This window comes from Moschus berezovskii, chromosome 12 (genome assembly GCF_049115385.1).
Source record: "Moschus berezovskii isolate FMDL1 chromosome 12, NW_MosBer_1.0, whole genome shotgun sequence".
In the NCBI taxonomy this organism is placed as follows: Eukaryota; Metazoa; Chordata; class Mammalia; order Artiodactyla; family Moschidae; genus Moschus; species Moschus berezovskii.
This window is the reverse complement of record NC_142471.1, coordinates 7,692,841-7,717,982: the sequence shown is the minus strand read 5'-3', so window position 1 is coordinate 7,717,982 and position 25,142 is coordinate 7,692,841.

The window sequence follows — 25,142 nt, the reverse complement described above, 5'->3', positions numbered from 1 at the left end:
AAAGTGATTCAGATCTATGTATGTATATATATACATCTTTTTCAGATTCTTTTCCCATGTAGGTTATTACAGAATATTTCCCTGTGCTAATCAGCAGGTCCCTGTTGTTTATCTATTTTATATAAAGTAGTGTGTATATGTTAGTCTCAAACTCCTCATTTACCCCCTCCTCCCTTCCGCCCCAACACCACCCTCTGGCTCAGTAGGAAAGAATCTGCCTGCCAACATGCAGGTTCGATCCCTGGGTTAGGAAGATCCCCTAGAGAAGGAAATGGCAGCCAACTCCAGTATTCTTGCCTGGAGAATTCCATGGACAGAAGGACCTGGTTGGTGCAGTCCATGGCGTCACAAGGAGTCGTATATGACTGAGTGACTAAATAACAACAGCAACTACCACATATCCTATTTGGAAACCATAAGTTTGTTGTCCAAGTCCAAATGAAAAAAAAAAAAGACGTAGACGTGAGATGCGAGCTGACTTTTATCACACTAGAAATTGAAGAAATTTGGGGAAAAAATGTAAAATAATGCAAGTCTTTTCAATACAAGTTTTTGTTTTGGAAAATATACTTGTTTTCATTACATTAAAATCGCTAGTCATTTTGGTTTTCTTTAAAGAACCAGATCTAATCTCCTAAAGACTCATCCTCCTCTGTGAGATGGCTGAGTCCCTTTCTGCCTCTTCCTATATATCCTAAACATGTGTGTTTTGGCCTTCAGTAAAGCCATCCTTCAGCTCTGTTTTGGAACCCAGAGATTTGTAGGAGCTTATAGTTCCATGACAACGTGACCCCTGGGTGAGCGGGAACCTGTCCTGTGAAATGTGTACCTCTCCCAATAGCCATAAGCACAGTTAGCCTTTATTCTTCATGTACTTAGTGAATGTGTGCTTAATGAATTTTTGGTGAATGAAGAATGATTACCTACTTCTCCTGGACTAAAAATACCCTTTTTCTAAAGCATCTTTGTCCAATAGAAATATGCTGCTGCTAAGTCACTTCAGTCGTGTCCGACTCTGTGTGACCCCATAGACGGAAGCCCACCAGGCTCCCCCATCCCTGGGATTCTCCAGGCAAGAACACTGGAGTGGGTTGCCATTTCCTTCTCCAATGTGTGAAAGTGAAAAGTGAAAGTGAAGTCGCTCAGTCGTGTCTGACCCTTAGCGACCCCACGGACTGCAGCCTACCAGGCTTCTCCATCCATGGGATTTTCTAGGCAAGAGTACTGGAGTGGCTTGCCATTGCCTTCTCTGCAATAGAAATATAATGCAAACCATATACGTCATTTCAAATTTCCTAGTAGCCACCTATAAAGAAAATGCCAGAGCCATTTGGTGACATTCATTTTAGTTATCTGTTTCATTGAACCCTATATATTCAAATGTTGTCATTTTCACAAGTAATCATTATAAAACTTATTACCAAGAGAGTTTTTACAGTCTTATTTTTCATGCTAAGCTTTGGTTTGTGGTGTGGTTTTTGTATTTTCAGCCCATCTCACTTGGGACCAGCTGTGTTTTAAGCGCTCATTGGCCACTTGTAGTGAGTGGCTTCTGTACTCAGTTCTGGGGGGCCCTAAGCCATCTTAGAGGCATGGGGGAGACGTGAAGGGGATGGAAGGGCAAAGGGGATACCGGGAGGCAGAAATGAGGCTTCATAGAGCTTTGCTTGGCTGTGATACACTAAGAGTTTGAGTCTTAGCAACTGTTGAGTGATTTCAATATGGAAAGAATATTGTGGGAAGAGAAGGAACCACTGACAAAATGAAAGAAGAGATGGAGTCAGGAATCAGGAGTAAGGGGACTTTGAGAGGAACTCTGGGGGCCATCAAAGGCTTCAGGTAGAAGTCGAGCTCTGCCACATTTAATGGTGGATTAAAATGAGGACCAACCTTGCCCAAGAGACATTATGGCATGAGGCTGGATTTTCCACCACATTGCCTGAGTGACCCCGGTGAGCCATTTCAACTCTGAACTTTAGTTTCCTCAGGAATCCCCCTGGTAGCAATAGCCTGTGGGTGGAGAGCAATCTCTTCAAAGGATCAAGATTCCCAGCAGCATGGTAAGGAGACATTCCATGGACCATCTCTGACAAGCTCTAGGGCCACCAGACACAGAAGGTTCCGTGGATGTCCCAGAGGAAGGATTTACGAAGGCTTTTTTTTCTTGGCTCATGGAAGCAACAGGTAGTTTCCAACCGAGGGATCTGGCCAAGGAAGAGTTGATTCTGCAGGAAGGGAAAACTCAGAGGTTGAACAAGGGAGGGGCAGTCCCCACACAGCAGGGAGGGGGAGGGAAGTTGTGGAACAAGAAGGCAGGGTAAATGCCTTTTTTCCTGTTCCTGGAATTTCCTTCATGGGGCTCAGGGGTCTGTAAGGAATTCTGAGGAGATGGGGCATGAAATACCTCTTAGCAGCCCAGCCAGGGCCTATACAAGGGAGAAATGGAGAATCATGTCACTCACATGAATCATATGAGGGAGAAGCAAAAAACACCCCCGAGAATTCCTTTAAGATCTCAACCTTCCAGTATTTTGGGCTTCACTTATCCAGATAATAGTCTTGGTTTTCTAACTTGGGCTTCCCTGGTTGCTCAAATGGTAAAGAATCTGTCAGCAGTGCAGGAGACCCAGGTTCGATTCCAATTCAGGAAGATCCCCTGGAGGAGGGAATGGCAACTCACTCCAGTATTCTTGCCTGGAGAATTCCATGTACAGAGAGAGGAGCCTGGCGGGCTACAGTCCATGGGGTCGTAAAGAGTCAGACACGACTGAGTGACTAACACACTTTCTTTCCACACAGATACCTGGTCATAAAGGATGTGGGAGGAGGCCAACTTGGAACTGATTTCAGGAGGAGGAGGTCTGATGTCTCGAAGCTCAAGGTTCCAGTCACTAGAGTATTCCAGGGAATAACGGAAACCGTGGTCACGGTGATGGTCTGAGAACATTTGCGTGCTTGATTCACCAGAGAATCTTAGAAACTTATGACTTTGTTCTTGGGATGCTGCCAGTTTTTCTGGAAGTGGCTGTACTCTGGGATGAAAGCAGCTGAGGAAATAAAAAAGTGTTAGGTCAGGACCAACAGCCTGACGTAAAATCCCCAGGCCTGCGTTGCAAATGAGAGGTCGGCCAACCCCCAGGCCAAGTCTATTCTTGATGGAAAACTAATGAATTCTCAAGAAGGAAGTATGTCATTGGATAGAGTTCCTTCTTGTCTCCCCAGCTTGTAGAAACAGCTGGACTTGTAAAACTTTCTGTATAAAATGCTGGTCCTTTAAGACCCAACCTTGGCCGCATGTATCCTAATGTTTCCTGGTGATGCTTTCCTTGGGTGGCCCCACTGGGGATGAAGGAAGAAGTTCCTACTGCACATCTGGAGTGGTTCTTGGTCCAAGCAAGGTGCTCCACCAACGTGTGTGAAGAGGAGGCATTCATGAGACTCAGCTTCTGAACAATTGGGAGAAAGAGACACTTGAATCCTCCCACTTCCTCCTGCCTTCATTCTCCAGGTCTGGTGTGCCCAGAGGGCACTGGAAGCCCACCATTTTATTTTTTGCCACTCTTAGTACTGTTTCGCTTAGCGCTGTTTTTCTTTTGTAAGAGAGAACATCCAACAGACTTGATAAACATATTCATTCTCAAGTGTTAGGAATTTAACCCTTCACCCTGGTCCTGAGTGGCCTAGGCTGAAGATTCAGAGCTTAACCAACTGGTTGCCAATCAGGACTTTGCCCCTTACTAGGAAGTCAAGAAACAACCTGGGGTAACAGGCAAATTTGGCCTTGGAATACGGAATGAAGCAGGGCAAAGGCTAATAGAGTTTTGTCAAGAGAACGCACTGGTCATAGCAAACACCCTCTTCCAACAACACAAGAGAAGACTCTACACAGGGACATCACCAGATGGTCAACACCGAAATCAGATTGATATATTCTTTGTAGCCAAAGAAGGAGAAGCTCTATACAGTCAGCAAAAACAAGACCGGGAGCTGACTGTGGCTCAGATCATGAACTCCTTATTGCCAAATTCAGACTAAAATTGAAGAAAGTAGGGAAAACCACTAGACCATTCAGATATGACCTAAATCAAATCCCTTATGATTATACAGTGGAAGTGAGAAATAGATTTAAGGGACTAGATCTGATAGATAGAGTGCCTGATGAACTCTGGACGGAGGTTCATGACACTGTACAGGAGACAGGGACCAAGACCATCCCCATGGAAAAGAAATGCAAAAAAGCAAAATGGCTGTCTGAGGAGGCCTTACAAATAGCTGTGAAAAGAAGAGAGGTGAAAAGCAAAGGAGAAAAGGAAAGATATAAGCATCTGAATGCAGAGTTCCAAAGAATAGCAAGGAGAGATAAGAAAGCCTTCCTCAGTGATCAGTGCAAATAGAGGAAAACAACAGAATAGGAAAGACTAGAGATCTCTTCAAGAAAATTAGAGATACCAAGGGAACATTTCATGCAAAAATGGGCTCGATAAAGGACAGAAATGGTGTGGACCTAATAGAAGCAGAAGACATTAAGAAGAGGTGGCAAAAATACACAGAAGAACTGTACAAAAAAGATCTTCACGACCCAGATAATCACGACGGTGTGATCACTCACCTAGAGCCAGACATCTTGGAATGTGAAGTCAAGTGGGCCTTAGAAAGCATCACTACGAACAAAGCTAGTGGAGGTGATGGAATCCCAGTTGAGCTATTTCAAATCCTGAAAGATGATGCTGTGAAAGTGCTGCACTCAATATGCCAGCAAATTTGGAAAAACTCAGCAGTGGTCACCGGACTGGAAAAGGTCAGTCTTCATTCCAATCCCAAAGAAAGGCAATGCCAAAGAATGCTCAAACTACCGGACAATTGCACTCATCTCACACGCTAGTAAAGTCATGCTCAAAATTCTCCAAGACAGGCTTCAGCAATACGTGAACCATAAACTTCCAGATGTTCAAACTGGTTTTAGAAAAGGCAGAGGCACCAGAGATCAAATTGCCAACATCCGCTGGATCATGAAAAAAGCAAGAGAGTTCCAGAAAAACATCTGTTTCTGCTTTATTGACTTTGCCAAAGCCTTTGACTGTGTGGATCACAATAAACGGTGGAAAATTCTGAAAGAGATGGAACTACCAGACCACCTGACCTGCCTCTTGAGAAACCTGTATGCAGGTCAGGAAGCAACAGTTAGAACTGGACATGGAACCACAGACTGGTTCCAAATAGGAAAAGGAGTACATCAAGGTTGCATATTGTCCCCTGCTTATTTAACTTCTATGCAGAGTACATCATGAGGAACGCTGGGCTGGAAGAAGCACAAGCTGGAAACAAGATTGCCGGGAGAAATATCAATAACCTCAGATATGCAAATGACACCACCCTTATGGCAGAAAGTGAAGAGGAACGAAAAAGCCTCTTGATGAAAGTGAAAGAAGAGAGTGAAAAAGTTGGCTTAAAGCTCAACGTTCAGAAAACAGATCATGGCATCTGGTCCCATCACTTCATGGGAAATAGATGGGGAAACAGTGGAAACAGTGTCAGACTTTATTTTTTTGGGGCTCCAAAATCACTGCAGATGCTGACTGCAGCCATGAAATTAAAAGACACTTACTCCTTGGAAGGAAAGCTATGACCAACCTAGACAGCATATTAAAAAGCAGAGACATTACTTTGCCAACAAGGTCCGTCTAGTCAAGGCTATGGTTTTTCCAGTGGTCATGTATGGATGTGAGAGTTGGACTGTGAAGCAAGCTGATCGCCAAAGAATTGAAGCTTTTGAACTGTGGTGCTGGAGAAGACTCTTGAGAGTCCCTTGGACTGCAAGGAGATCCAACCAGTCCATTCTAAAAGAGATCTATCCTGGGTGTTCATTGGAAGAACTGATGCTAAAGCTGAAACTCCAATACTTTGGCCACCTCATGCGACGAGTTGACTCTCTGGAAAAGAAACTGATGCTGGGAGGGATTGAGGGCAGGAGGAGAAGGGGATGACAGAGAATGAGATGGCTGGATGGCATCACCGACTCGATGGACATGAGTTTGAGTGCACTCCAGGAGTTGTTGTTGGACAGGGAGGCCTGGCGTGCTGCAATTCATGGGGTCGCAAAGAGTCAGACATGACTGAGCGACTGAACTGAACTGAACCGAGCTGTGAGGCTCTGGGCTATTATTCACTTTGCCTCTCTGAGCTTTAGTTTTCTCTTTCATCTTAAAAACAGAAGTGCGTTCTTTGTGTTGATCATTGTTTAAAGTAGAAGTTCTTGGGACTTCCCTGGCAGTCCGGTGGTTAAGACTCTGAGCTTCCACTGCAGGGTTCAATCTCTAGTTGGGAAACTAAAATCTTTGAATACCTCATGCAAAGTGGCCAAAAAGAAAAAAAAAGTAGAGGTTCTTAACCTGAGTCCAGAGATGAACTTTAAGAAGTCCATAAACATTCTGATATACCTGGTAAATTTTTTTCTCTTTGCATATGTGAATTTTCCTTCAGAGATGATCTGTAACTTTCATCAGAGTCTTAAAATGGCATTTGACACTTGCCCACCTCTCCCCTCAAACAACACCACTGGGTTAGAGATGACAGCTGCAAATGATATACAGTAAAAATTCTACTTAAAAGGTTTTAAAAAATGCTAGTGATTTTTATACCTACTTTCCAGGGTTTGTAGGATTAAAGGAGATGATGGACAGTAAGCTCTTAGCACAGTGGTAGACATGCTGCAAGCACCCCATGCCCCTGCCGGATATTGGGGTAAGATTTTGAAGCATAGCGACTTCATTTTCTCTTTTGTCTTCTAGAATATATAACCTGTATGCTAATTGGATGGTGCTAGAGTAGAGGAAGCAGAGGGGAGATTGTGATTTATCACGGAAAAACTCTCCATCATTCATATTTGCCACCTCACCTAGAAACTGGGAGTTGACTGGACAGCTTGCATGAGTGCAGGGCCAGAACTCTGTATCTTAGATAGGAAGTTGAGTGTGGTCCAGGGATATAGGCATTAGGAATGTTGTTTTAGGGCAGAGCAGTGAGCGTAGGGCTCCCCTCCCTCTAGAGCAGGCAAAACAAGCTTTACTGTCTGTAGGGAATTTTAAAATGCGGATAAAATTGGGGCTTCCCTGGTGGTACAGAGGTTAAGAATACATCTGGCAATGCAAAGGATGCCAGTTCCCGTCTTGGTCCAGGAAGATCCCACATGCTGTAGAGCGACTCAGCCCATGCTCCACAACAAGAGACGTCACCACGACCAGAAGCCCGCACACCCCAGTGAAGAGCAGCGCAACTAGAGAAGGCCCGTGTGCAGCCATGAAGACCCAGCACAGCCCAAAATAACTAAGTAAATAAAAGAATAGAACAAACCCAACCGAGTCTATTTTTATTGTCATAGGCAATTTTAAACACTTTCTATGCTAAAGAAGATGTGATATATACTAAAATAATGCTGTTTGCAGCAACATGGGTGGACCTAGAGATTTGATTGTTTGAAGTAAGTCAAACAGAGAGAGACAAATATCATATGATATCCCTTATATATGGAATCTAAAACAGGACACAAATCAGTGTATGTAAGAGAGAGAAGCATACTCACAAACATAGAGAACAGACTTGTGGTTACCAAGGGGAAGGGTGGTTGGGGAGTGAAGGACTGGGAGTTCGCCATTAGCAGAGGCAAACTGTTATATATAGGATGGATAAATAACAAGGTCCTACTGTATAGCATAGAGGACTATATCCAATATCCTGTGATAAACCATAATGAAAAGAATGCATATATTCTTTTATACATATATGTATATATGCATATATATATAAAACTGAGTCACTTTGCTATACAACACCAAGGAATACAATATTGTAAATCAACTATACTTCAATAAAAGTAAAAAATAAAATTTCTTACATTGACAAAAAATCAGTATCTGTAACAAAATAGTCCTCCCTACAAAAAATAATTTTGTTTTTCTAAGTTCTAAATAACTGGTACTATTACTGTTGAGTTTTAATAAAATATATGTTAATTTTTTAGCATATTTTTTTACCGCTTATCCTTTGATAACCACTGTATTCTCTGTGGAAAGTACTTTGGAGACCTCTAGGTATGTTATGGAGCAGTGGTAAAGAATCTGCCTACTGATGTATGAAAAGCAAGCGACATGAGTTGGATCCTTGCATCAGGAAGATCCCCTGGAGAAGGAAATGGCAACCCATTCCAGGATTCTTGCCTGGGAAATCCCGTGGACAGAGGAGCCTGGTGGGCTATAGTCTATGGGGTTGCAAAGAATCAAGACATAACTGAGCACACACACACACACACAACTGAGTACACACACACACACACACAGAGGTATGTCGTTGGCCTCCCAACACATGGGCTGGGTAAGCATTACCCAGCTACACAGTTCATTTCAAGAGTAAATTCATAGTGATCTAGAACCATCCATATTCTTTTGGGATGCACTTCATGCCTCCGGTCCTGTGATATAACATATTCCTTAAAAAAATGGTGTATCAATTTAATGGAATAGTAAGCAATTATCAACAAGAAAAAGGTAGATCTCTAGACACTGAAATGAAACAATCTCCAATCTGTAGGGTTAAATGAAGTAAGTGATATCCAGAACATTTACAAATATTTTAAAAAGTGATGTGTATGTTTATGCGTGTGTGAAGAATGGTAGTACAGCAATTGTAAAAATAAGGACACATGCTTGAACTGCTTCAATTCTATTACCCCATGTGACTGCTTGAAGGTTTTGTTTATGTTAAAGATTGAACACAGTGAAGCAGAGTGTGACTTTCGAGGTGTGATATTTTTGTTTGGTAAGTGCAAAGTTTAGTTCATATGTGAAATATTTTACTGAATCTGAACAATATTTTGAACACTGGCATTTCTTTTTCTTTCTGTATTGTTTTGTTCACTTTGAAGCTAAAGAACACATCAAGACATCAAGAGGGTAATGACTATTACTGATTATTATGTGATTCTTATATGAATAATTTTGTGGCATAGAGGAGGGGGTTTAAAAAAATGATAGGCTCTGAGTGTTTGATACACTGTGTGCCACCTATTTTTAATCAGAACTCACAAATGCTTTTCGGGCATCATTTTTATTTGACCCTTACAAGAGTTACTCAGAGAAGCAATTTAATCAACATTTGTAAATCAGTCACCTTTGAGGCCATTCCAACAGAAGCACCCAGGTTATTAATCTCATCCACCTCCTACTCAGTCCCTATTCTAACAACAAGAAGCTTCCTACTTACTGATACTGCTACTCATAGAAAAAAAATCCTTCAATTCTAGAGACGAGAGGATAAACATAATGTGGGATAGAGTTAGCATCTCAGGATGGGGAAGGAGACCACGGACGGGAGTCCTCCCTATTTTGGTAACGGGAGAATTTGCAAGAGTTCAGCAGGGAATTTCAGAACCGGAAGCAGGACCTGGAGCTCCTTCTTGGTGGGAGAAGGGAGTCAAAAGAGGAGACTTGGAATCTTTGGGCTTTTTCTGGTGGCTCAGATGGAAAAGAATCCGCCTGCAATGCAGGAGACTCTGGTTTGATCCTTGGTTCGGGAAGATCCCCTGGAGAAGGGAATGGCTACCCACTCCAATATTCTTGGGCTTCCCTGGTGGTTCTGGTGGTTCAGATGGTGCAAAAACCTGCCTGCAATGCAGGAGACCGGGGTTCGATCCCTATGTTGGGGAGATTTCCTGGCGAAGGGAGTGGCTACCCACTCCAGTATTCTTGCCTGGAGAAGGGCCCTCTTAGGTTTCTGTGATGAATTCGGTTTCCCCGCAAGTGGGCGGGGCTCTGCTTGGCAGCGCTGTTGCACCGGAAAGCAGCGCAATTCACCGCAAGTCCTGTTTTACTTCGCCCCTTGTTTAGCTGTGCATCTTAGAATTACCGAGGACCTCTCTCCACGTCCATTTGGGACTTCATCAGGGGGGCATTCTCCTGCAGCAAAGCTTCCCAGTTGATGGACTTAGGCATGACGAAATGGATTTTAGCTGGGCTGATAGAGTGTGACTCAGCCACCAACTTGCGCAGCCCCGGGTCCTGGGCTGTGAGCCCAGCTTTGAACAGCAGCTTCCCATCCCCCACCCCACCTCGTGTGCCACACGGATGCATTCTGCATGTGTGCTGTCTTGTGCAAAAGGTCAAGAAGTACTGCCTCCAGGGCAAAGACAACGCTATTCCTGGCTCTTGAGGGGAGAAATGGATCTGTCAGGTGCAGATAAGAGAAGGGTGGTTTGACCTGTTTCATTACTGGTGAAAATTACCTGGTGGTCTGTGTGCTTCCAGATTAACTGGAGTGTTTTGCAGTTCAGTATCCTGTGGGGAACACGGGGCACACTGAACACACATCACCCTTGTGTTTGGAAGCTCAGCAACTGTTTTCCAGCTTGGGTTGCTGTATTTTTTTCTGTTTGTTTTTTCTGTTTCCACCCACAGCCTATTAAGACATTGTGAAGTGCTCAGAGATACAGCAGTGCTGTACACATGTCAGTTCTTCTTCCTGAAACAAAGGGAAGGCGCTGTGGCTTTGGTGCCCTGTGATGCGTGCCATCTAAGACTTATAATAAGATGGTTTGGATCCTTGTTTCTGGAAAGATGCCACCACCTGTGTCTGAGGGTGATGGTGACAGTTTATAAGTACTTGTCAAATTATAACATATGAATGAAACTCAAGTCATGAATGAAATTCTTTTGCGGGGATTTGCAACTGTTGATTAAACCATCCAGACTTTATTCACAATTGATTGAGATTTCATATCCTCTTTCTGTGTGTAACAAATGAACTGCATTCAGTCAACAAATATTTGTTGAATGTCTTCTGTATCAGGCACAGGACTATGCGCTGAACATGCTTTACTTGGTAAGACAGAAAAACAGTAGTTATCAAGGCGGAAAGAAATGCATGTAAACAAAAGCTGAAGGTGTTCCGGTTATCTGAAAGTGGTTATTGAAACAAAAATGTGTAATAGTGTCTGTCTTCCGGATTCATAGCTACATCTGGCTTAATTCTCTCTAAATTCATGGGTCCACCTTAACATTTGCAGAGTCCAGGGTGGGGGTACAAATAAGCCTATAAATGGTTAAATAATGTCTTCTCTTTCTTCTTCCTTTAAAAAAATATACATTCATAAAGACAAAGTTGAAAACTGTCCAGAGCTATGTTTCCATGACCAAAAGTTGGCAGTACTAGAGATGACTGAATTAATTATTATTGCACATGTTTAAATGTTCTTTTGTTTCATTTGAATGACTAACCAAATGAAGACACACTTAATTTATCATCATCTTATATTTATTTCCTTAAATTAATTTTTTGCCTTCATTTCGACATGATCACAAATCCTGTCATTATAAGTGAACATTTTCACATCATTTTGTTCTGTGGACAGCAATGAGCTAAAGGAGTTCTTTATGTGTAAGTATATTTAAAATATGCAAATCTTGAGTGTATTTTCATAAAAAATGTGAGAATACATATAAAATATTAAAAAAGCAATATTTTTACTTATACTGGGTTGGCCAAAAATTTCATTCGGGTATTTCCATAAGATGCTACAAAAACACCTGCACGAACTTTTTGGCCAACCCAATAATTTCAAAGAAAGTCACTTTTCTCATAAAATATGAAGTTAAAATTTGAAAGGAAATATGCAAATTGTAATTAGCAAATGTAAAAAAAGGTTCAATTTTCTTAAATAAAATTTCTTAAATGTTATTTTCTGAAAATTAAATCTTTTCAAATCATTGTAAACTGTACTTCCAATTGCTAGTATTCAGCTCTCATCTAGCTGCTAATATAAAGGATCCATGTTCTGCATCAGACACGTTAAGGTTAGACCTACAAAGACACCAATTTTAAGATGATGGGAATTGTGAGATTTTGCACCAGGTTCCCCAGCTGCCATGTGTGATTGCTGCAAATACCATGTTAATTTTTGAGCGTCTCCGGGAATAGGAATTGGAACAGGAAGAGAAGCACTGGAAACAGATGAGCGTGTCTACCGGGAAATGATAATTTCTGATGCAAGAATCTGTTCAGTCACACTGGCCAAGGGGAAGGAGTTGACATGTTAATTTGTCTGTGCTCTCACCTGCCTGCATCTGCTGCTCAAACCCTCTCCGCGCTCTGAAATCCTGTCCTGTCTCTGATCAGCAGCCACGGTAAAACCCAAAGGCCTTCATGGCATTTGGAAGCAATGAGTTTCTCTCTTTTTCCCAGAGACCATGCGCAGAGATACAGAGCTGTGATGGAGAAGCAGTTTCCGGGGCCTGAGCCATATTAGTTACAGAGAGAATGTTTAGGGTTATGAATGCGGCTTTGGCAACAAAGAGCACAGATCCCAAGTGACTGCAGTGTCCATGTGAGCATTAATAAAATTGCTTTTTTTTTTTTTTGTATTTATGAGTGAGGAGCCATCTAGGTCACAGGGCTCAGAGCAGAGTCCCTGAGTTTCCTGGTAGCATCAGTCATTCATACGGAGCAAGACCTAATGATGCTTTCCCACTTGAGAGTGACTCTTCCTACCTCCTGCTCGCTGTGGCATCCCAGCTCTGCTCAGCCCACTTTCAGGGTGGGCTCTGGACAGGTGTCTTCCATCCAGGGTACATTCATGGGCCGTGAACCAGGAACAGTTCCTTCCTGTCCTGGGAGGGGGTGGGGCGGGATGGGCTGGGAGGTGGGAAGGAGGTTCAAGAGGGAAGGGACATGTGTATACCTGTGGCTGATTCATGTTGATGTATGGCAGAAACCCAAACTAAGTAAATGAAAAAACAAAAACTTCTTTATGAGAGTCTGACAGATGGAGACAGAATTTCCTGCTTAGAATGAGCATATAAGCAAAAACTGAAAAATAGAGTGACTGCATGAGGGACTTCCCTGGTGGTCCAGTGGCAAAGACTCCATGCTCCCAATGCAGGGGGGCCCAGGGTCAATCCTTAGGGAACTAGATCCCACATGCTGCAACTAAAGATTTCACATGCTACAATGAAGATTAAAGATCCTGTGTGCCTAAGACCCAGTGCAGCCAAATAAATATTTATTTTAAAAAAAGAAAATGCAAAGTGAATGCATGAGTCCATTATAAGGCCCACACAACATTTTGGGGCTGTGTTTACCTAAGCAAGGGTGTTAGAATTCCACGTCTAGCCTTGTAGGATGAGGGCTGACTTCAGTCCTCTCTGATCACCTTGGCAAAGTCTTACAATTTGAAAAGACTCCCTTCAGTCACTTGGGTTCTGTGCTGTCTCTTGGCCGCCTACTGCGTAGACCTGACTCATTGGAAAAGACCCTGATGCTGGGAAAGATTGAGGGCAGGAGGAGAAGGGGACGACAGAGGATGAGATGGTTGGATGGCATCACCAACTCAATGGACTTGAGTTTGAGCAAACTCCAGGAGAGAGTGAAGGACAGGGAAGCCTGGTGCGCTACCATCCAGGGGTGGGTCACAAAGAGTCAGACATGACTTAGCAACTGAACAGTAACAAGAAGTCTCTTACAAGTCGCTTACAATGAAAACACGTGACTGTGGTACCTTCTGCTGTTTATCTGTCTGCTCCGTAAACTGAGCTTTGTGCTTCGTGACATTGGATGTGTCTAACAGCAGGTCTGCTGCTGCTGCTGCTGCTAAGTCGCTTCAGTCGTGTCCGACTCTGTGCGACCCCATAGACGGCAGCCGACCAGGCTCCGCTGTCCTTGGGATTCTCCAGGCAAGAATACTGGAGTGGGTTGCCATTTCCTTCTCCAATGTGTGAAAGTGAAAAGTGAAAGTGAAGTCACTCAGTCGTCTCCGACTAGTAGCGACCCCATGGACTGTAGCCCACCAGGCTCCTCCGTCCATGTGATTTTCTAGGCAAGAGTACTGGAGTGGCTTGCCACTGCAGACTCTATTTAAGTTGTACTGTAATACAATGATTCTCGAGGAGGCCCCAATTTCTCTGGTTTCACTGATGTTTTGATTGGATTTTCTTTTTAAGCTACCTCAGCCAAAAGCGTCTTCTCACAAAAACAGCAGGTTCATTTCAATTCAATATTTCACTTTGGACAATTGCTGGACTCCATTTAGCACCCCATATTGGAACGCGGGCTCCCCAGGACTCACATGCTTCCCACCCATTAGCATTTGAGGGAGCCTTAGATTGAGGGCAAGGGAAAGACAGACCCCCATGGCCAGTGGAAGAGCAGAAAGCTGGTGCCTTCAGATTGTTGTAAATGGTGCTTTGCAAGCCATATGCTGCCCAAGACTGTATTTGCATTGTGTACCCGGCCTCTTGTTATCAAACATGGCAAGACACAACACTGGATGGTGGGCGACAGAAGCCCCAGTGAACTCCAGAGTTTCCACCATCTTCCTGACGTTGACCGGGTGTTTAGTCTGGCAGAAGCTCAGACCAGAAGGTCATTTTTGGGAAACACGACAATGTCTTGTGGGTGTTTCAGAAGGTGAGGAGGCTCTCTTTGCACACTGAAGCAGAAAAATATTTGGACTTCTCCTTCCTAACTAGATTTTTCCTCTAGGAACTGGTGGGGCCCTCCAGGCCAAGCCCAGGTTATCTTCAAGGGCTTCTCTGGTTAAGCATCTTACAAAGCTGAAATCCTGGGGTGCAGTTTTGGGACCCCGCTATGAGAAGATGTGGCTGAGACACTGCAGCAGAGGCCAACCTGGAGCCCAGGGGTGCCTGGTGGCCTGTTTTCCCGGGTGGGTGAGTGGGTGGCTGGCAGGGTCCTGACAACCCCACATGCATGGTCATGTTGGGTTGGGGAGTGGGTGTCACTTAGCAATGTTGCTCTACCTGAGTCATTGCTTTGTGACTCTGAGGGACTCTCTCCCGATACAAGTTTGGTGGAGCTAAGTTTTTAGCTCAGGTTACCCTGTGGCACAGGTGAGAGAGAAAGACCCTTTCTCTGGCTGGAAGACAGCTCTTCCTCCTGCCCCAGCCTGGGAAGTGAGAGAGGAAGAGAAGGAGACCCTCTCCTGTGGCCTGGGCACACTCACCTCCAAATCACATGGATTAGCTAGGAGCTCTGTAGGGTCAGTCAGAGGGTAAGTGCAGGCTTGGTGTTCCAGGAGACCTGAGTTTTAAGTCTCATATCTCAGTTGTTTGCTTGCTGTGCAGCTTGAGGTAAATTCCTTAACCTCTCTGAGCCTCAGATCCCTTACTCCTCAAATGGAACGAAGTAGTAGTCTGGCTCACAGTAGGAACTGAGTAAAAGGTAGTTGCTTTTCCTGCTTCTCCATCTTTGAGCTGGCCAAAGCCCATGGGCAACACATTCTCCCCACCTCTGAAGTGTGTTCCTGTCCATCACAGACTCAAGGACCTTTGGCTCCAGTGTGATTCACGTGGACAGCCCTGCCTCTCTCTTTGAGGACAGGTGTGGCTCAAGAGTCCACCTGTCACCCGATTCTCTGCCAGGCCAGCTCAAAGTCCATAGCTTCTGTTAGTGCTTGGGGACCTGGAGCGCCGGTGGCCTCACACCCTCGCATCCATGGCACCTGGCTTTGTCAGTATGTGTCATCTTGTCTGATGCTCCTGCTCTGTGTGTATCCTCCTCCTGCACTCTCCCCAACCCCCCTGCCTGCCTAGAGTCACCAGAGGAGACGGCGAAGAGGGTGGAAAGCAAGAGAGCCTCCAGTTTTCTTGACCTCAGCTAAAATCTCGGCTCTGCTAGTTTTAAGCTGTGCAGGGGTAGGCATGTCCCTGAACTCCCAAGTCCTAGTATATCCTAGTCTGAACAGCAGGAATACTAATTCCTTCTTGGCAGGAGTGTTGTAAATATCAAAGGGAGTGACGTATCTGGCACTTGGGAGGTATTTGATAATAATATCCCTGTTATTCAGAGCAATGTTCTGATGCCCTTAAATCATATTCTTGAAATAATTGGAAAATTGGTTCTCAAACTGTGGCCCCAGACCGGTAGCATCAGCATCACCTGGAACTTGTCAGAGATATGCATTCTGAGGACCCGCCAGGGGGTGAGGGGTGGGGAGGGGGGCACACAGTCTGTTTTCACAAGCCCTCCAGGGGATTCTGATGTGTGGCAGAGTTAGAGAGCCTCTGAACTAGAATGTCTTTCAAAACCTCTCATGTCTTTCAAGGTCATTTCTTTGGCCTGCCTGATTATGCTCACTGGCTCCGGCTTGTGATTTGGGAAGAATTATAACTCAAGGGTCATCAAGGCTGGACTGATACCTGAAAGCTGAGAAGGGTAACACCTGCCTGGATGCAACAGAAGGGCTCCAAAATCCTTGAGCCATATCCTCCTCTTGGTCTAGACAAGGGCCTTTGATTAAGGGATCAACATTCTGGGCTTTGCTTTTCATTCCCCAACACACACACACACACACACACACACACACACACACTTAGCTTTTCATTCCCCAACACACACACAGACACAGACACACACAAACACACACACTTTGGGAGGGCTGCCTTTCCATCCCTGGGTAGCAGAAGTGTGTAAATTCTGTGCTGATCTTTTCTCTTCCAGCCTGAGCAAAGCTTCTTCCTCTTACTTTGGTTCTTTTTTTCCGTGGAAGGGAAGCCAGAGCCTGATGTATAGGCGATCAGCTAGGTCTTCCGTAGGGTGTATTATGAGCATATAGGTGCCACCAGTGAGGCTGGACCAGCACTTTGCCTGAGCACAGACAGTGTTATTAGTACCATATGGAGGCTGTAATTGTAGGGGAAACCTGATGCCTTGGTGTTGCCAAGTTCTGACAAGCTGTCTTCCCAAGGATGTGCTGATTTCTTTCATGTGGCTTGTTATCATCCTGCTCACAGAATTGCTGGATGAGGGCACATTCAGGCAACTGGCATAAACAGCACTTGATTTTGAGGTCTATGACCAACTGCCCTTCCTGAGAATCTACTAGGTGTCAGTCACTCCACAAGGAGTGTGAAGTATTTAGAGTCTGGGATGGCCTCTGTTTCTAAGAACAAAATATTTCAAACAGTTCCCCTGAGTTTTTTTAAATATCCAAATATTTAGCATCATAAACGAATCTGGCCTGAGTGTGAATCCTTAATGTTTCACCCCTCTTTTCGGAGGTAGTGTGATTTTGGAGATGAGGGAGACCTGGGTTTATTGGATTTTGGTTCTGCCACTCACTAGCTATGTGACCTGGGGAAAGTTACTTAATGTCTCTGAGCCTTATTTCCCTTATCCCTCCAATGGAGCTAAGAATTTCTGCAGAGCTGATGGGGAGATTATGAGAGATCTATAGTATGGTGCCTGGCATATACTTTATGGTAGATGATCCATAAGCTGTAGTTGTTCTTTTGGAGTTTGCCTCTGGGCAAAGCATTAGAACGATAATATACGTCATCCCATAGAAAAATAACTTTGAAGTAACTGTTTGAAAACTTTAATGGAAGAAAGATGGAAAAGCTTTCATAACTAGAAAGCAGAGGTCCCTCCAGCAACGTTTGGGCTTCTCGTTTCATCATCTATCCCAACATACCCCACTGGTACGTCCCGTAGGGCACTCTTTCTGGACACCAGGTGAGGGACGTGTGCCGACAACTGAGCCCGTGAGCCATGGTCCAGCCTGTCAGCCAACTGTGGAACTGACTCAAGATGCTGAACTTGGCTGCTGTTTTCCTCTAGGAAATGTTTGCCTGGAACACTGACTGACAAAGCCAGGAGGCTTGGCTGGCTGAGCCAAGAGTTCTAAGACCTTGTTCTTGACTTTTCACTGGGATCTCATAGGTCAGGTCATTCGAACTTTTCAAGTTCCACAGGCTTTGCAGGAGAAAGGCATGGGAACAGAGTGATTTCCCCAAGGCTGATGGCTCAGACACGGGACTGGTCCAGAGGATGTTTGCTGTTGCTGAGAGTGCTCAGCAAACCAGGCTCTGAATGCACAGTTAGGAATCACGTAAAATCTAATGGGCTCTGCTTAAATATTAAACACAATGGCAGAATAAACCTGTAAAATATTTTAGGTTCTTTGCAGCACGGTGACATTTTTTTTATATCCTTGACACTTTTTTTGGCCTGATTTTTATTGTCGTAAAATATACTGAACATAAATCGACTCTTTGAACCATTTTAAAGCATATAGCTCAGTAGCACCAAGTACATTCACATCGTACTCACCACTATCCATCCACAGAACTTGGTCTTCCCAAACTGAAAGTCTGTCCCCATGAAATGCTCACTCTCTTTGCCCTTCCTCCCAAACCCTGGATAAGTTGACACTGTTTATTCTACCCAAACTTTTTTTGTAAAGACCAAAGGGGGCTTCTAGAAGACAGTAGAGTGTGCCACCAATAATCCTTCCCTTCAACAAGACATGGAAGAACTCTGTCTTCTTAATACCAGGACCTTTGACCCCGTCACATGGAGCAACGAAACAAAGGCTCCAACACAGGCAGAAATATTTTGCCTCTCTGGAGTCACCCTGCATGCCTTTATTTTTGCCCTTGCTGAAAAGAGCAATAATATAATGTTTAGAAAAGAACACTTGCAAAGAAGAAAGACTTGGAACCAACCACTGTGTTCCTGAGTTGTTGACAGCTGCTATTCAGTGGAACCCTCAGTGGAAACAAAGAGAGACTGCAGTATTGTCTTAACACGAACATTGAAGTGGCTTCCTTCCAGAGCTTGGCTGATTTAGGTACCTGGATCGGCGGCCAGAGCCTCCTGTGCTGTCTTGACTTTTTCCCCATGGCGATTGTTGATGCAGCTGTGGAAGGGTCTGGTGTGTATCCTGAATCTGCAATTGCTTCCTTTGCTTGGAGTCAGATGTTTCTAGGTGCTGTCATTGTGTCTTCCTGAAGCAGTGCCTGCTCCATTTCTACGTTTTCTTTGTGTCGAGGAAAAGTGGTTTTTTTCCCTGTTGAGAAGATTCTTTGGGCTTTCTCAGAATCCTAGGAGAAAGCAATGGCACCCCACTCCAGTATTCTTGCCTGGAAACCCCCATGGATGCAGGGGCCTGGTGCGTTGCAGTCCATGGGGTTGCGAAGAGTCGGACACGACTTCACTGTCACTTTCACTTTCCATTTTCATGGATTGGAGAAGGAAATGGCAACCTACTCCAGTGTTCTTGCCTGGAGAATCCCAGGGATGGGGGAGCCTGGTGGGCTGGCGTCTATGGGGCTGCACAGAGTCGGACACGACTGAAGTGACTTAGCAGCAGCAGCAGCAGCAGCAGGGTTGGCCAACACCTTGATTTTAGTGAAAGATCACTGAGATATGAAGATAGGAAGACTCTAGAGGCGCTTAAGAGAAATTGAAAAAAGTTCCCCCCTCTACATCATCAGTTTCATTTTTAAAAAAAATTGGTAATGATCTCTAGGTCTATCCACATTGCTGCAAATGACATTTTGGTTCTTTTTTATGACCGAGTAGTATTCCATTTATCTATGTCCATGTCTTCTTTATCTATTCATCTGTTAATGCCCATTTGGGTTGCCTTCATGTCTTGACTATATATAAATAGTGCTGCAATGAACGTTGGGGTGCATGTATCTTTTCCAATTATGGTTTTCTCTGGATAGTCCAGCAGAAACTAACACAACATTGTAAATCAATGATATTTCAAAAAAAAAAAAAAATCTGGCAGTGTGCAGCCGGCTTGTTCTGAGCCTTTGATGCCATGTCACTGACCTGCTCACCTGGCCTGGCTGCTGACTCACTGTGTGCCCCACTGAGTCATTTTATGGCTCATTTTCCGCCACCAATAATGGGCTAATAACGCCTGCCCTAGTTGTAAGACTCAAATGTGGAAACACATGTGAAAGTGGTGTGAAATCATAACTGCTTTCCCAGTGAAATGTGGCCGGCCTTGTGGTGAGCCTTGTGCTAGCCTGTTGGGGCAGAGCCACCCAATGGGGTGCCCAGCTGTCAGAGGTGTGTATGGAGGTGCTGAACCCCCTAGCCCTCAGCTGTGACTCATCTCCTGTGAATATTATCATTTTCTCAGAGGGCTGTGACAAATGACACAAATGACAAAAGTGACTGGGGAAATGCTGTCTGGGAGGCCAGGTGGAGAAGGCCTATTGGCATTAAGAAGAGCTGAGATGGGTCCTTGGCCAAGGCTCCCATAACACACTCACTTGACTTATCCTGGTTCAAATGTCACTTCCTCCAGGAAGCCTTCCCAGAGCTCTAGGTAGCTGGCCTGACCAACACTGCATAGGAATTGCTGGTTTCCAGTCTCCCTTGCAGGTCATAGATTCCATGAAGGCAGGACCACGGATTCCATCTATCTCCACTGTAACAGTGGTTTCCCAAGTACTGATAGTTCTCTGATATCCCCACTCAGGCACTCCCTAGCTGTATGACTTCAGTTTTCTGATCTGGTGAATGGGAATTGAAGTCACCCTCATGAGACCGGAGTGAGGATCAACAGAGCCGGTGGCACAAAGGCACGCCTCCTGAGAGGTGCTCTGATGGGGTCCTTTCTTACCCAGGTCCTGGAGGTGGCTGCCTAGAGAGACTGATGTCACTGTGTTGGTGTTGCTTCTCAGATTCTAATTCCTGCCACCATATTTGTTCTTCACCAGCCTTTCCACTATAGCTTCAACACATAAATCCTTGATCATTGTGTGCTCAAACAACGCAACCTTGGAGCTGAATTCTTATGTCACCAAATTGAGCAATAGGGTTTATGGCTTTCTTTTGTGGGACAAGGACATTTGACCAGCAGAATTTGGGATGTGTCAGCAGTATGTAAGGTTAAGTTTGAGTAAGTGTGTCTATACAGAGACTTTCCTCATGTACATCTAAGACAGGATTTATGGATTCCTATCAGGGCATCCCTGAGGGTCCATGACAGAGTGTCAGACCAGGCCTAAGTGGCCTCATCTCAGAGGGCATAGGGACTTCATGTCCAAGCTGGGACTTAGGAGTCCAGGACATAGAGAGGAGAGGGGCTGCTGCCTGGGTGAGGGTCTGAAGCTGGGAACCACCATCCATCTCCAGGCCAAAGAGAGGGCCACAGAACAAGGGAAATTCCGGAACACTGAGAGGAGGCTTGGGGCAGGTCGTGGATCTTGGGAAGGTTTGGGGACAAGCCTGACAAGGAATAGGGAAGAAGTATGGAGGCATCACTTGGAGCCATGGTGTGTGAGAGATCAGAGCGGGGCAGGGGCCGAACCACAGTCCCCAGGAGGCCACATGGTAACCCTCACCTGGGCAGATGTTATCAGGAGCCACAAGGGTGTCCCAGCTTTCAGGGTCCCTGAAAGCTGTTAGCGCTCTGCTGCTGCTGCTGCTAAAGTCGCTTCAGTCGTGTCCGACTCTGTGCGACCCCATAGACGGCAGCCCACCAGGCTCTGCCGTCCCTCGGATTCTCCAGGCAAGAACACTGAAGTGGCTTGCCATTTCCTTCTCCAATGCATGAAAGTGAAAAGTGAAAGTGAAGTCGCTCAGTCGTGTCTGACTCTTAGTGACCCCATGGACTGCAGCCTACCAGGCTCCTCTGTCCATGGGATTTTCCAGGCAAGAGCACTGAAGTGGGTTGCCATTGCCTTTTCCGGTTAGCGCTCTACTGATACCTGAATCCCATTCATTTATTTATTCATTTGCTTATTTAAGGTTTTAAAAAAAGTTAATGGAATATCATTGATTTTCGATGTTGTGATACCTTCTGCTGTACAGGAAAGTGAATTCGTTATGCATATATATGTATCCACTCTTTTTTAGATTGTTTTCTCATATAGGTCATCACAGAGTATTAGTAATTTTCCCTGTGCTATACAGTAGGTCCTTAGTAGTTATCTATTTTATATACAGTAGTGTGTAGATGTCCAGAGAAGGCAATGGCAAGCCACTCCAGTACTCTTGCCTAGAAAATCGCATGGACAGAGGAGCCTGGTGGGCTGCAGGCCATGGGGTCGCTACTGGTCAGACACGACTGAGCGACTTCACTTTCACTTTTCACTTTCACACATTGGAGAAGGAAATGGCAACCCACTCCAGTGTTCTTGCCTGGAGAATCCCAGGGACGGTGGAGCCTGGTCGGGTGCCATCTATGGGGTTGCACAGAGTCGGACACGACTGAAGCGACTTAGCAGCAGCAGCAGCAGTGTGTAGATGTCAATCTCAAATTCCCAGTGTATCAGTTCAGTTCAGTTCAGTCACTCAGTCGTGACCGACTCTTTGTGACCCCATGAATCACAGCACGCCAGGCCTCCCTGTCCATCACCAACTCCCGGAGTTCACTCAAACTCATGTCCATCGAGTTGGTGATGCCATCCAGCCATCTCATTCTCTGTCGTCCCCTTCTCCTCCTGCCCCCCAATCCCTCCCAGCATCAGAGTCTTTTCCAGTGAGTCAACTCGTCACATGAGGTGGCCAAAGTATTGGAGTTTCAGCTTTAGCATCAGTCCTTCCAATGAACACCCAGGATTGATCTCCTTTAGAATGGACTGGTTGGATCTCCTTGCAGTCCAAGGGACTCTCAAGAGTCTTCTCCAGCACCACAGTTCAAAAGCATCAATTCTTCGGCTATCAGCTTTCTTCACAGTCCAACTCTCACATCCATACATGACCACGGGAAAAACCATAGCCTTGACTAGACGGACCTTGGTTGGCAAAGTAATGTCTCTGCTTTTTAACATGCTGTCTAGGTTGGTCATAGCTTTCCTTCCAAGGAGCAAGCGTCTTTTAATTTTATGGCTGCAATCACCATCTGCAGTGATTTTGGAGCCCCCAAAAATAAAGTCTGACACTGTTTCCACTGTTTCCCCATCTATTTCCCATGAAGTGATGGAACCAGATGCCATGATCTTTGTTTTCTGAATGTTGAGCTTCAAGCCAACCTTTTCACTCTCCTCTTTCACTTTCATCAAGAGGCTTTTTCGTTCCTCTTCACTTTCTGCCATAAGGGTGGTGTCATCTGCATATCTGAGGTGATTGATATTTCTCCCAGCAATCTTGATTCCAGCTTGTGCTTCTTCCAGTCCAGCGTTCCGTATGCCTCTCCCTTATCCTGGGAGTGCTCGGATAGTTCTTGATACTAGGAAATCCACCAGTGGGTGCAAGGATCTGCCTTGTTGTCCCAGTTCAGTTCAGTTCAGTCGTTCAGTTGTGTCCGACTCTTTGCAATCCCATGGACTGCAGCATGCCAGGCCTCCCTGTCCATCACCAACTCCTGTAGTATACTCAAATTCATGTCCATTGAGTCAGTGATGCCATCCAACCATCTCATCCTCTGTCATCCCCTTCTCCTTCTACTTTCAATCTTTCCCAGCACCAGGGTCTTTTCAGATGAATCAGTTCTTCAAATCAAGTGGCCAAAGTATTGGAGTTTCAGTTTCAACATCAGTCCTTCCAATGAATATTCAGGACTGACCTGTTGTCCTAACTCCCTTTCAAAATGGCCCAACCTTCACATCGACCCAAGTAACCACCTCCCAGATCAGGACAGAATATTTCCCAGGTTCCAGCAAGTTTCTTCGTACTCCTTTCCAGGGAGCAGCCCCCTATCAGCCCTAAGGCCCCTGATTTCCTGATTTTGATCACCTTTGATTAGTTTCACCTGTTTTTGAGATCTGTATAAATGGAATGGGCTTCCTGGGAGGCTTAGACGGTAAAGAATCTGACTGCAATGGAGGAGATTGGAGTTCAATCCCTGGGTCGGAAAGATCTCCTGGAGAAGGAGATCACAACCCACTTGGGTATTCTTGCCTGGGAAATCCCATGGACAGAGGAGCCTGGCAGGCTACAGTCCATGGGGTTGCAAAGAATCAGACATGACTTAGTAACTAAACAACAAAATTAAACAAAAGAAATGGAATGACATAATCTTCACTCTTTTGTGTTCAGCACTTGCATCTCCTAGGAGGAAACAGCTCTTCGTTGCACTGAACCTCCTCTGGTGGGTACCACGCACATCTTAGCTCACTTCCCAGAGAGTCTCCCTCCAGGCACCCCTCCCCCAGCCCTACTTCCCGCTGCACCCCTCCTGTTCCTTGTCATCAGAGGGCAGACTGTGGTGGCCACAGCGCCAGGGCTCCGCTGATAAGCGTTGTCTCCAACTGTTCTCAGAGGAAGTGCCAAGAGCGAGAAGAACTGGCTTTTCTTAACCCCCAGAAGGGGAAGGCCATGGCCTGGAGTTTGGAAGAGGCAAGCTGGTGATGAACTTGAATACTAGCTCATGATCTTGAGAAAGTCATTTGACCTTCCAGTTTCCTCCTTCCCAAAATAAAGGGGTGGTTTGGTTTAGATGCTCTTTAAAAAAATTAATTAATTCAATCCCAGGGCGAGGGTTGCTGTTGACTACAGAGAGATGGATTGAGGGGATGTGAGGGAGGAGACTGTGGTGGGAAATGCCTTGGAGGAAAGCCAGGCACCCATGGAAGCAAGGCGATACTGCTGAGTCACGTGTAGGGGATGGAGTCATCACTTTAGCCTCTCTCTCCACACGTGCTAGCATAGGCAGCTGAAGGATAGAGAGGGTAGACCATCAAACACCTGACACACTGAACTACAGAGTAGGACCCCAGCCAGGGGGCCCCCTCTATGTGCCGGATGCATCAAACAACAGAGAAGGACCCCAGGCAAGGGAGCCCTCTAAGTGCCTGAACCGGCAGAACTACAGAGAAAGACTGGCCAAAGAGGCCTTCGGATCGCCAGCTACAAGAGGCTCAAAAAAATACTCTGATAGGGCCATAACTTCTGCGACAGAGGCAGTCTGTGTCCCTGTACACTTTACAGTGCCAGGGTCCCCGCAAGCCAGGCAGCTGTACCACCGTCACACTCAACTCTCACTGGGGCAGAGCTGGCACAGACAAAAAAAAAAGTATTGCGTCTATGCACGCAGGGTCGATTCGGCCATGTCTGACTCTTTATGACCTTGTAGACTGTGGCCTGCCAGGCTTCTCTGTCAGAGAACAGGTTCTCCAGGCAAGAATACTGGAGCGTATTGGCTAATACTGGTTGCCATACCCTTCTAGAATACTGTATTTCCTGCTGCCCTAGCTGCCAACCCCCCTGAGTACCTGGTGCTGCCAGAACCCCTGTGACCCAAGCAGCTGCACCACCTCCAAGCCTGGCCCTCACAGGGGCAAACCCAATCCTCCAGGGCAGACTCAGGAGCAAACCCCAGTGGATGACCCACATGTAGAGGGGAAATAGAACCACAATTGAAACCCAGGGGCAGTGTGGCTAAGGAAGAAGACCCA